The 12856-nt window shown below is 46.3% G+C and overlaps 1 protein-coding gene across 1 annotated transcript in view; it reads left to right on the top strand.

Moving 5' to 3' along the window:
- fgf24 (fibroblast growth factor 24) overlaps positions 1-12856 on the top strand; it is a 156261-nt gene that overhangs the window by 112937 nt on the left and 30468 nt on the right. The gene's annotated exons all lie outside the window — the stretch shown is intronic.

The following is a 12856-nucleotide window of genomic DNA, read 5'->3' on the forward strand; positions in this document are numbered from 1 at the left end:
AATCTTGGTAGGGTGAAATCAAGCAATTTCTTGACGTAGTGCAACATTTAGAGGAACTAATGGATCTCAGGGAAAATACTCAGCAGTGAACTTTGAACTCCAGAAGGACCTTAATAATACACACACTCGATACAGATCAGTTCTCCAGGAAACTACAGGGAAGCCGACTTGATAGAGCTGTGCAAAACGGTTGTATGGTGGTTGGCGTAACGCTATTATAGCACCTGCAACCCAGGTTCAATTTCCGCTGCTGTCTGTAAGCAGTTTGTGCATTCTCTCTGTGACCACATGGGTTTCCTCCCTCTGTCCAAAGAAAAACAGGTTATCAAGTTAACAGCCATCGACTGAACGAACAGCCAAACACTTTGTCTCAGGGTGGAAATGGCCAATACAAGAGGGCAGTACTTTGGAGGAAAGTATAGTGGGGAATGTCAGAAATAGCTTTTTTTACTCCGAGGGTGGTGGGTGCGTGGAATGTGCTGTCAGGGCTGGTGGTGGAGGCAGATACATTGGGGACATTTAAGAGACTCTTAGATAGGTACTTGGGTGAAAGAAAGTTGGAGGGCTATGTGGGAGGGAAGGACCAAATAGATCTTAGAGTAGGTTAAAGGGTCAGCACAACATAGTGGGCTGAAGATCCTTTAATATGATGTACTGTTTTATGTCCTAAACCCCAGTTTAACTTCCCAATTTACACCCTCTGCTCTATTCTTCAAGTTCTGCTGCCTTCTTTTAGCCAGCTTATCCTTTCCTTGCACCTCCTTTGATCATCTTAAGCCATCTCCGTTATGTCTCTGTTGATGCTTAGTTTGGACAATAGTGGGTACAATTGAGTGAGGATGTCAAAGACACAGTGAGCATGTTGGGGAGGTAAGATGAAGAATGAGGGTGAGGAAGTGCAAAATCAGACTCTGTCAATCCCTGATTGGGAAGCACCAGAGAGATGTTCTGTAATGATCAATAAACCAATTGTTTGGAACTTTGCCTGGCATCTCAGGGCTGGGTGTGTCTGCTCGCCCTGGCACTCCTTCTCTGCTACCTGTCCCATACCCCTCCTACAGTGCTCCACCCTCACCATTCCCAACGTCCTTTGTTCCCGCCAGATTTGCAGACTTTTCTCTCCGCTCCGCGTTGACAAATGCAGTACTGTATAAAAGTCTTCGGCACCCCAGCTATATATATGTGCCTCAGACTTCTGCACTGCACTGTAGGTCAGCGCAAAACCGTGGGCTGAAGAGCAATGAGGAACTTGGCGTTTCAGGCAGAACCCATGGAGGGAAATTGACAGCCGACGCTTCAGGATGACAGCACTTCAGCTGTCTTGATGAGCTCCTCCAGCGCTTTGCGTAAGACCAGCAAGTGTTTGGATTGCAGAGAGGTGAAAGGTCGAGAGATCAGTGCACATTCTCCTTGCGTTCCCATGGGTTTCAGGAGAAAATGAAATATTATTTTATTTGGAGATATAGTATGGTAACAGGCCCTTCCAGCCCAATGAGCATGTGCTGCCCAATTGCACCCTTGTAACCCATTAACCTACTCACCGGTACGTCTTTGGGATGTGGGAGGAAACTGGAGCACCCGAGGAAACCCACGTGGTCACGGGGAGAACGTCCCAACACTTCACAGTCAGCAGTCGAATTGAACCTGGGCCACTGGTGAGGTAATAGCGTCACACTAACCGCTGTGCTACCGTGCCGCCCAAATGTCGCTGGTTAACTTTGAGTGGACAACCTCTACTTTCTCTCTTACATCGCAGTGGATGGCAAGTGCGAGATCTCTCAAAGATCTCCATCTCCAGCCTGGAAGAAATGCCATGTCTGGAGCATCATTGGCAGTGTACTAGCAGTCAACCCCTGTCCTGATCCGAGATTACTACTGCAGCTACAACAGGTAGCAGTTTATGAAAGCATCTTGTCAGCAGGCAGATGTCTCCATACCTCTCATCACTGACGTTTAGATCGGACAATAAATCCCTGTATCTCATGGTATCGTAGGAGATTGGGGTTGAGAGGGAAATGGATCAGCCATGATGATTCGATGGGCCAAATGGCCTAATTCTGCTCCTATATCTTGTGAATAATACCCTAGGCGAAAGTTACCGCCTCCTGATAGGCACGTTCCCTCTGGTCTTCTCCACCTGTTGATCCCTGTCCCTCCTGGGCGTTCTTCTCAGAGTTATTGGGCTGAAGGACCTGTGTTCTTGTGCTGTAGAGTTACCGAGTCACACGGCACAGAAACAGACCCTTTGGCCCAACTCGTCCATGCTGACTGCTTTGCCCAGCGAGCTAGTTCCATCTGCGCAAAATGCTGGAGGAGATCAGCGCTACAGGTCTGCACCTCTGGAGAGGAATGAAGAGCCAATAGTACTCACCCAGACCCTCACCAGGACTCAACATGCTTGGGTACATTGGAACATAGATCAATTTGCATAGAACATGACAGCACGGTTCAAGCTCTTCGGCCCACAATGTTGTGCTGACCTTTTAATCTCCTCCAAGACCAGCCTAACCTTCCTTCGCGCATAGCCCTCCATTTCATTCTCATCCATGTACCTATTGTATCAGCCTCCACCGCCCCCAGCATAACGTTCTTTTGAAAGATGCACCAACTCAAGCAAGCATCAAACTTTTGTTGGTTAGCAGAGTTGGGGAGTGACTAAAGGTCTGGTGGGGAGGTTATGACTGGCAAATCGGATCACTGGTCTGCTTGGCATGGTGACTCACCCACCCTGTGAGCCTGTGTAAGGTGCAAGCCACTTACATACCAACATCCAAATCTGGCAGAATTGACAGAAGAAATGCCTCAGATAGCACATTCTACACATCCAACATGCCCTGTGTTAAAAAACTACTTCTGAAATCCCGCCCATACCTTATAACAACACCTTAAAATATGGTTCTTTATTAGCCATTTCTGCCTGGGAAAAAGGTGCCTAATGTTCTCATTTTATCATCTTGTACACCTCTGTCAAGTCACCTCGTGTCTTCCTTCGATCCAAGGAGAAAAGCCTGAGCTCACTCAAAATCTCTTATAGGACAAGCTCTCCTAGAGGCACCTAGAGTGTCTTTTTCTCTCACATTAGTGCAATCTGAGGTAATTCAATATGCAATCCATCCATTGCATGGTGGGGAGCTTTATCACCACAGCCTGTAGATCAAGCAGAGAACCATTTCTTTGATAAGATGTTATCTCTGTGTTGGCACAACATTAAAGGTAGATTTATCATTTACCCATAAACGACCGTCCTTTCAAATCTCATCCACATTTGTAACTGTTTCTTTATTGAGTCATAGTCATACAATCATAGAGCACTACAGCACTAAGCTGGCCCTTCGGCCCATCTAGTCCATGCTGAACTATTATTCAGCCCAGCCCCACTGATCTGCACTTGGAACATAATCCTCCATACCCTTCGAGTTCATGTACTTATCCAAACTTTTCTTAAAGACTAAAATCGAACCTGCATCCATCACTTCCGCTGGTACCTTGTTCCACACTCGCTCCAGCCTCTGTTTGTAGATCAGCCATAAAGGGAACCACTTAAATATTTTACCTGTCACACTTAACCTATGACCTCTAGCTCTAGCCTCACCCAACTTCAGTGGAATAACCCCGCTTGCATTTGCCCTATCCATAACCCTCATAATTTTGTATATCTCTATTTGTATGACTGGACCCAGACTTCTGAAATCGAGAGAGTGGAACTAGCCCAGTGCAATGGTTTTCCACTTTAAAAACTCTCCCACACAGGTTTCCTGTTGTCATCGGACATGATTGACAGCCACCATAACAAATCTCACCTCATTCTCCAGACTCCAGGGAATAAAATCCTAACCTATTCAATCTTTCCCTATAACTCAGGCCCTCAAGTCCCGACAACATCCTTGTAAAATTTCTCTGCATTCTTTTAATCTTATAGTTATCTTTCCTATTGGTAGGTGACCGGAACTGCGCACAATTCTCTGAATTTGGCATCGCTAATTCAGATTTAATATCACTGGCATATGTTGTGAAATTTTGTTGTTTTGCAGCAGCAGTACATTGCAATAGATAATAATAGAAACTATAAATTACAATAAGATGGATATATAAATAAAAATAAATTAAATAAGTCATGAAAAAAGAGATGGAAAAAAATTCCAGTGAAGTTTACATTACCGTTCCAGAAATCTGCTGGCAGAGGGAAAGAAGCATTTAATGAAACTTTGAGTGTAGGTCTTCAGGCTCCTGTACCTCCTCCTCCTTGACGGTAGCAAAGAGAAGAGGGCAAGTGCTGAGTGATTGGCGGGGGGGGGCATTCGTGACAAATGCTGACTTTTTGAGGCATCACTTTTTGAAGGTGTTCTTGAAGGTGGGAAAGTTAGAGCCCATGACGGAACTGGCTGAACTTACAACTTCCTGTAGCTTTTTCTGATCCTGTGCAGTGGCCCCTCCACACCAGTTAGAACAACATCCCAACATAACATAACGTCCCAACTCCTGTAAGATCCTTACTGACATAAACTTTTTATTTTTTCAGTAAAGTAGCTCTAATAGTTATTGGAAACAGGTTTCTTTCAGAGGCTTTGCAAATACTTACCTGGGAGACCAGGGCTGCAAAACAGTTAAGTTCTGAGCAAGTGGAGAACTTGCATTCGAAAAGCTCCACACACCACAGTTTAATATTTCAAACCCTTTTACATCCAATACTCTTTTGTTTAATCGGCTCTGCAGTCCTTCACATTCCTGAACGTTTCTTCCCCTAGGCAGTTAATCTGATCAACCATTCTAGTTAGCCCCCTACCCCCTTCTGTCTATGACCTCAGTCACAGTACTGCACTGTAAACACTGTAACCCACCTTTCATACATTGTAAATAGTCAGTCGGCTGGTGGCGCATTGACATCAGCGCCAGACTCCGGAGCGAAGGTTCCTGAGTTCGAATCCAGTCGGGCCGCTCCCGGGAACGCTTTCCATCCGTGCCGGGTTGAGTGTCGAGCTCGCAACTCGGCCCCGTAAAAAAAAAACTGTGCTGTGAGAAGGACGTGGGGCACCACTCACAGAATCTTTCCTCCAAGGCAACCACTTGAAAAAGAGGTCGCCGAGGCTCTGGCAGAGTGCGGCACACAAAAAAACATAGTCAGTAACACACACAAAATGCTGGAGGAACTCAGCAGGTCAGGCAGCATCGCTGGAAATGAATAGACAGTCGACTTTAGAGCGGAGACCCTTTATCGGGAATGGAAAAGGGAAGGGGAAGAAGCCAGAATAAGAAAGAGAATGGAGGAAAAGGTGAACAGGCTGGAAGGTAATAGGTGAAGCCAGGTGGGTGCAGGGAGGGCAGCTGAAGTGAGAAGCTGGTAGGTGATAGGTGGAAAAGGCAGAAGACTGGTAGGTGATAGGTGGAAAGGGCAGAAGACTGGTAGGTGATAGGTGGAAAGGGAAGAAGACTGGTACGTGATAGGTGGAAAAGGCAGAAGACTGGTAGGTGATAGGTGGAAAGGGCAGAAGACTGGTAGGTGATAGGTGGAAAGGGCAGAAGACTGGTAGGTGATAGGTGGAAAGGGCAGAAGACTGGTGGGTGATAGGTGGAAAGGGCAGAAGACTGGAGAAGAAGGAATATGACAGGAGAGGAGAGTGGCCGGCTGATAAAGGGAAAGAGGAAGGGCAGCAGGGGGAGATGATAGGCTGGTGAGGAGAAGAGCTAAGAGGCCAGAGTGGGGAATCAAAGAAGGAAAGGGTAGGAGGAAAAATATTATTGGAAGGAGAAATCGATATTCATGGCATTGGAGGCCACCAGGATGGGATATGAGGTGTTGCTCCTCCAACCTGAGAGTGGCCTTATTGTGGCGGAGGAATAGGCTGTGAGCTGACATGTTGGTATAGGAATGGAGATAGGAAGTAAGTTGTTGGGCCATTGGGACATTCGCTTTTTGTGGATGAAGTGAAGGTGCTCAACAAAGCGATCCTCCTGATTTACGTCGGGACTCACCAATCCAGAGGAGGCCGCATCGGGAAGACCAGACACATCAGACGACCCCAGCAGATTGGCAGGTGAAGTGTTGCCTCACCTGGAAGGACTGTCAGGGACACTGAATGAAGGTGAGGGAGGAGGTGAGTGGGCAGGCGTAGCACTTCTTCCGCTTGCAGAGATGAGTGCCAGGAGGAAGATCAGTGAGAAGAGATGAATGGACAAGGCAATCACAGAGCGAGTGATCTGTGTGGAAAGCAGAGTTGCGGGGAGGTAAAGATGTGTTTGGTGGTAGAGTATTGTAAATACATGCAAACGTTTCTGTATTTATGCACATTTTATTCCGTACCCATACCCAAGTGTTGCCTTACCTGTGACAAGCGAACAAGTGCTACACATGCCCTTACACTTCCTCCCTCACCACCATTCAGGGCCCCAGACAGTCCTTCCAGGTGAGGCGACACTTCACCTGTGAGTCGGCTGGGGTGATATACTGCGTCCGGTTCTCCCGATGTGGCCTTCTATATATTGGTGAGACCCAACGCAGATTGGGAGACCATTTGGCTGAACACCTACACTCTGTCTGCCAGAGAAAGCAGGATCTCCCAGTGGCCACACATTTTAATTCTACGTCCCATTCCCATTCTGACATGTCTATCCACGGCCTCCTCTACTGTAAAGATGAAGCCACACTCAGGTTGGAGGAACAACACCTTATATTCCGTCTGGGTAGCCTCCAACCTGATGGCATGAATATTGACCAGCAACTTTGATGTGTGTTGCTTGAATTTCCAGCATCTGCAGAATTCCTGTTGTTTGCGTTTAAATTGACTCCTCCAACTTCAGTTAATGCCCCACCTCCCCTTCGTACCCCATCCGTTATTTATTTATTATTATTATATTTTTTTTTCTCTCTCTCTTTTTCTCCCTCTGTCCCTCTCACTATACTCCTTGTCCACCCTCTGGGCTTCCCCCCTCTCCCTTTCTTTCTCCCTAGGCTGATGATCTTCTCATATCCCTTTCGCCAATCACCTGTCCAGCTCTTGGCTCCATCCCTCCCCCTCCTGTCTTCTCCTATCATTTTGGATCTCCCCCTCTCCCTCCAACTTACAAATCTCTTACTAACCCTTCCTCCAGTTAGTCCTGACGAAGGGTCTCGGCCCGAAACGTCGACTGTACCTCCTCCTAGAGATGCTGCCTGGCCTGCTGCGTTCACCAGCAACTTTGATGTGTGTTGCTTGAAATTCCAGCATCTGCAGATTTCCTCGTGTTTGTGAATTTACACTAGAGCCAACCAGGTTCAATTCCCACTGCTGCCTGTAAGGAGTTTGTACGTTCTCCTCATGACCATGTGAGCTTCCTCCGGGTGCTCCAGTTTCCTCCCACGGTGCAAAGACGTACTGGTTGATGGGCTAATTGGTCATTGTCAATAGTCCTGTAATTCAGTTAAATCAGGAGATAGCTGAGCGGCGAAGTTTGAAACACTGGAAGGGCCTATTCTGCACTATATCTAGATAGACATTGAACTCATTGAACACTACCTCACTACTGTTTTTTATTTCTGCTTTTGCACTAATTATCTTAATTTAACTATTTAATATATATATAATTTACTATAATTCCGTTTTTTGCTATATATGTATTGCATTAAACTGCTGCCTTCAAAGTAGCAAACTTTGCAACACGTGCCAGCGATATTAAACTTGATTCTGAAAATTTACTCCAAACTTTGAACTCTGAAGTCTGAATGGGCCACTCTGGTTCCTGTGACCTCAGTGTACAGGCGACATGGAAACAACTGAAGGAGCGATGTGGGTAAACTCTATTCCTCAATAGCAGGTCAATTGTTTGACGTATTTTAAGAGATTCTCTCATAATGCACAGTCAACACTTCGAAGTGCCAGTGCGTTCTTTGATCCCTTCAGATTACAAGTCACCCTGCCCCAATAATGTCACATCAGTGTTTAGTGAATGACTCAACAGTATCTGTGTGGAAACATGTGCTGAGAAAGGCGTGTGTGCCCTTTTCATTTGTGTACATAGAGCTCTTTATATTTGCATTGGGCTAATTAGTCTTGTTGTGTAAACACATGCCCTGGTGAATTAAGTAGGTCAATAGTATGGTAGCACTTTAGGGCTTCTTAAAAGGAAATCTATTTTCCTGATAGCCATGTATAACTTACTTTCTTGCCTGCCTCCCCTGAAAGCAGCCCATGATTTAAGCGGCATTATTTTCTTGAGGATTTCCTGCTCACAGCTCTGGGTTTATGAAGCGCACACACACACGCACACACGCGCGCACACACGCACACACGCACGCACACACGTACACACACACACACACACACACGCACACACGCACACACAGACACACAGACACACACACGCACGCACGCACGCACGCGCACACACACACACACACACACACACACACACACACACACACACACACAGTGGACAGCCAGAGTCTTTTCCCAGGGTGGAAATGGTTAATACAAGGGGGCATAATTTTCAGAATCAGAATGAGAGTCAGGTTTAATATCACCAGCATATGTTGCAGCAGTACAATGAAATATAATAGAAAAAAATCTGAAACTGAATTACAGTGAGTAAATATATATATATAGTAAATAGTTAAATTAAATTAGTAGTATGAAAACAGAAATAAAAAAGTAGTGAGGCAGCGTTCATGGGTTCAATGTCCATCTGGAAATTGGAAGGTAGAAGGAAAGAATTGTGGAGTGCGTGCCTCCTCCCTGATGATAACAAAGAGAACAAGGCATGACCTGGGTGATGGGGTCCTTACTGATGGACATCACCTTTTTGAGGGGTCGCTCCTTGAAGATGTCCTGGATATTACAGAGGACAGAGCTGACTAAGTTTACAACTCTCTGCAGCTTATTTCGATCCTGTACAGTAGCTGCACCCCACCCCCCCCCCACCCCCACACCGGCATACCAGACGGTGATGCAGCCAGTTAGAATACTCTACATGGTACGTTTGTAGAACTTTACGAACTTACGAGTGTCTTTCTCTTCAAACTCCTAATGAAATATAGCTGCTGTCATGCCTCCTTTGTCGCTGCATTGATATGTTGAGTCCAGGTTAGATCCTTCACTCAGGAACTTGAAACTGTAAGATGATTGACGAAATCTATAAGGGTAATATCAGAGGTAGGGTTTTAACACAGAGAGTGGTGGGTATATGGAATGCCCTACCTGCCAGGGGTGGTGGTAGAGGCAGATGCATTAGAGCCGTTTAAGAGATTCTCCTAAAGGCACATGGATGACAGAAAAATGGAGAGCTATGAGGGAGGGAAGGGTTAAAACAACATGGCCTTTGGAGTGCAGTTCTCCTCCAGGTTAAATAAAGATTTAACATATATGGGTGATCAGTATATGTAGAGGATTTGGTTGAGTCATAGAGTACAACAGCCCTTCGGTCAATCTAGTCCAGTGGTCCCCAACCTCCGGGCCGCAGACCAATACATTGTCGCGAAGATTGCAGCGGTGCAGCGGTAACCGGGATGCACCCAGCTCATCTTTAAGAAAAAAGCCAAAATAAACAAGCTAATTAATTAGGTGCCGCCCGGCCTGTAAATGTAAGGCCAGATCAGAGGTGAATCATCTCTGATCTGGGCCGACATATACGTGCCGGGTGGCACCTAATTAATTAGCTTGTTTATTTTGGCTTTTTTCTTAAAGATGAGCTGGGTGCGTCCCAACTACTGATGCACCACTGCAATCTTCGCAGCAATGTATTGGTCTGCGGCCCGGAGGTTGGGGACCACTGATCTAGTCCATTCTGCCTAGTCCCATCGACCTGCACCTGGACCATAGCCCTCCAAACCCCCCTCATCCATGTACATATGCAAACTTCTCTTCAACGTTGAAACTGAAAGTACATCCACCACTTCGGTTGGCAGTATGTTCCACAATTGCACCACTCTCTGGGTGAAGAACCTCCCCTCAGGTTCCTTTTTAAACATTTCACCTTTCATTCCTAACCTATGACCTCTGGTTCTAGTCTCAGCCAACCTGAGGGAAAAAGCCTACTTGCATTTACTCTATCTATACCCTGCTTAATTTTGTATACCTCCATCAAATCTCCTCTCATTCTCCTACATTTCAGGGAATAAAGTGTGAACCTGTTCAATCTTTCCCCATAACTCAGCTCCTCAAGTCCTGGCAACATCCTTGGAAATGTTGTAAGGTATTTGGCAAGTACATTAACAGTTAAAAGGCACCTGGCCAGGTGCATAGATTGGAGAGGTTTAGAAGGTTGTGGGCCAAACATGGGCAAATGGGACTGTCATGGGCGGATCATCTTAGCCGGCTTGGCCAAGTTGGGCTGAAGGGCCTGTTTCTGTGTCTTATGACCCTGTGACTCTAACAAAGAATACAGCCACAAGAATAACAAAGTTCTGAGCCTATCAGAGAGACCCAGCTCCTTCCTCTGTACGCCAGGTATAACTTTTCCCTATTCATGGTTCCTGGTTGCCATCTCTCTGCTAATAACAGACCATCCAGGGCATGTCATCAAGAGGAGGTAGAGATTCAGGAGCCTCAGGACTCATACCACCAAGTGCAGGAACAGTTATTGCCCCTCAATCATCACGCTCCTGAACCAGTGTGGATAACTTCACACCCTACTCCCCAACACTGAACTCATTCCAAAACCTATGGACCCACTTTGAAGGACTCTATAACTCGTGTTCTCAGTATGTATTATTAAATTACTGTATATATTTATTTATGTATTATATATTTTTCTTTTTCTGCATTTTGCACAGATTGTTGTCTTTTGCACATTGGTCGTTTGTCCTTCTGCATTGTGGTGCTGTTTATCACTGATTCTGTCATAGTTACTGTGAATGCCTGCAAGAAAATTAATCTCAGGGTGGTATATGGTGGCATAATAAATTTACTTTGAACGTTGACCTTTTGGACTATGAGACCCCAAATGCTGACATCTCAGCCGCTGACAATTGCCAGCCTCCCTGTGACAGCCGTGTGCAGTGGAAGTGCACAGCAGCCAATACTTGGCTGTTTGCTGTGCGAGAGTCATGCATACCACTGCAGCAGTTAACCGTGCTGTTTAGCTAGTGAGATCTCGGTGCAGAAACTCGTATGTAACCAACTTGACCACAAGCGCTTGTGGAGGACACTGTAATTTCTCATCTGGGCACTGTGGTTGAGAGGTCACTTCAAGCTTAGGGTCTTCCAAGCCAAACACTGGAGCTTGGACCAAGGCGATGAGAAATTCCACAGCTCCACATTCTTGAGAAGGGAGAGTTACAGGGCCATATGAAGGAAGTGGAAGGCCAATAGGGCTAAAGATGAGCTTTATTTATCACACATACGTTGAAACCTACAGTGAAATGCATTAGATAAAGGCATCTGCTAGTCTTGCGAGACCATGGATCTGCACCTGGAAAGTCTTCACTCTCCAGGGCACAGGCCTGGGCAAGGTTGTATGGAAGACCAACAGGTGCCCATGCTGCAAGTCTCCCCTCTCCACAACACCAATGTTGTCCAAGGGAAGGGCATTAGGACCTATACAGCTGGGCACCAGTGTTGTCGCAGAGCAATGTGTGATTAAGTGCCTTGCTCAAGGACACAACACATGTTGCCTCGGCTGGGGCTCGAACTCACGACCTTCAGGTCGCTAGTCCAATGCCTTAACCACTCGGCCACGTGCCCAGAAATGCATTGCTTTCTGTTAAATCAAATCAGCAAAGACTGTGCTTGGGGCTGCCGGCAAGTGTCACCCCACAGCATGTGCACAACTCACTAACCCTAACCGTACGCCTTTGGACTGTGGGAGGAAACCACAGCACCAGATGAAATCCATGTGCTCATGGGGAGAACGTACAAACTCCTAACATACAGCAGTGGGAATCGAACCCCGATCTTACTGCTACGCTCCTGTGTCGCCCCCTCCATGCTATCAAGCTGCCCTTTGGGTTGATGTATTTGGCAGCTCAGAAATAAGGCCTGTTCAGGATAGGGGGCACGAGAACCTCCAGGTACAGATAGAGAGCCACACACAACAGACGGGAGGAACTCAGCAGATCAGGCAGCATCTGTGGAGGGAAATGTGCAAATGATGATTTGGATTGAGATCCTTCATGATGATTGCAATATAGAGGGGGAGAGATCCAAGATAAAGAGGGGAAAGGGGTTGAGCAAGAGCAAGCAAGTGATAGATGAATCTCCGAGGAATAGACAATAGACAATAGACAATAGGTGCAGCAGTAGGCCATTTGGCCCCTCGAGCCAGCACCGCCATTCACTGTGATCATGGCTGATCATCTACAATCAGTATCCAGTTCCTGCCTTATCCCCATAACCTTTGATTCTGCTATCTTTAAGAGCTCTATCCATCTCCTTCTTGAAAGCATCCAGAGACTTGGCCTCCACAGCCTTATGGGGCAGAGCATTCCATATATCCACCACTCTCTGGGTGAAAAAGTTTTTCCTCAACTCCGTTCTAAAGGAGATTAGCGGGGGCTACTGAGGTGACTTTAAACTAGAATGGTTGGGGGGTGGGAATCAAATTAAAGAGGCTAGGTGTGAGGAGGTTAGTTCACTACAGGGGGATGGGAACCAGTGCAGAGAGACAGAGGGGTATAAAGTGAGGGTAGAAACTAAAAGTACTATGGAGAAAAGTAAAAGTGGCAGGCCGACAAATCCAGGGCAAGCATTAAAAAGGGCCACTTTTCAGCATAATTGTATAAGGGCTAAGAGAGTTGTAAAAGAGCGCCTGAAGGTTTTGTGTGTCAATGCAAGGAGCATTCGTAATAAGGTGGATGAATTGAAACTGCAGATTGTTATTAATGATTATGATATAGTTGGGATCACAGAGACATGGCTCCAGTGTGACCAGGGATGGGAGCTCAACGTTC

The sequence above is a fragment of the Mobula birostris genome, chromosome 4 (assembly GCF_030028105.1).
Source record: "Mobula birostris isolate sMobBir1 chromosome 4, sMobBir1.hap1, whole genome shotgun sequence".
Classification (NCBI taxonomy): domain Eukaryota; kingdom Metazoa; phylum Chordata; class Chondrichthyes; order Myliobatiformes; family Myliobatidae; genus Mobula; species Mobula birostris.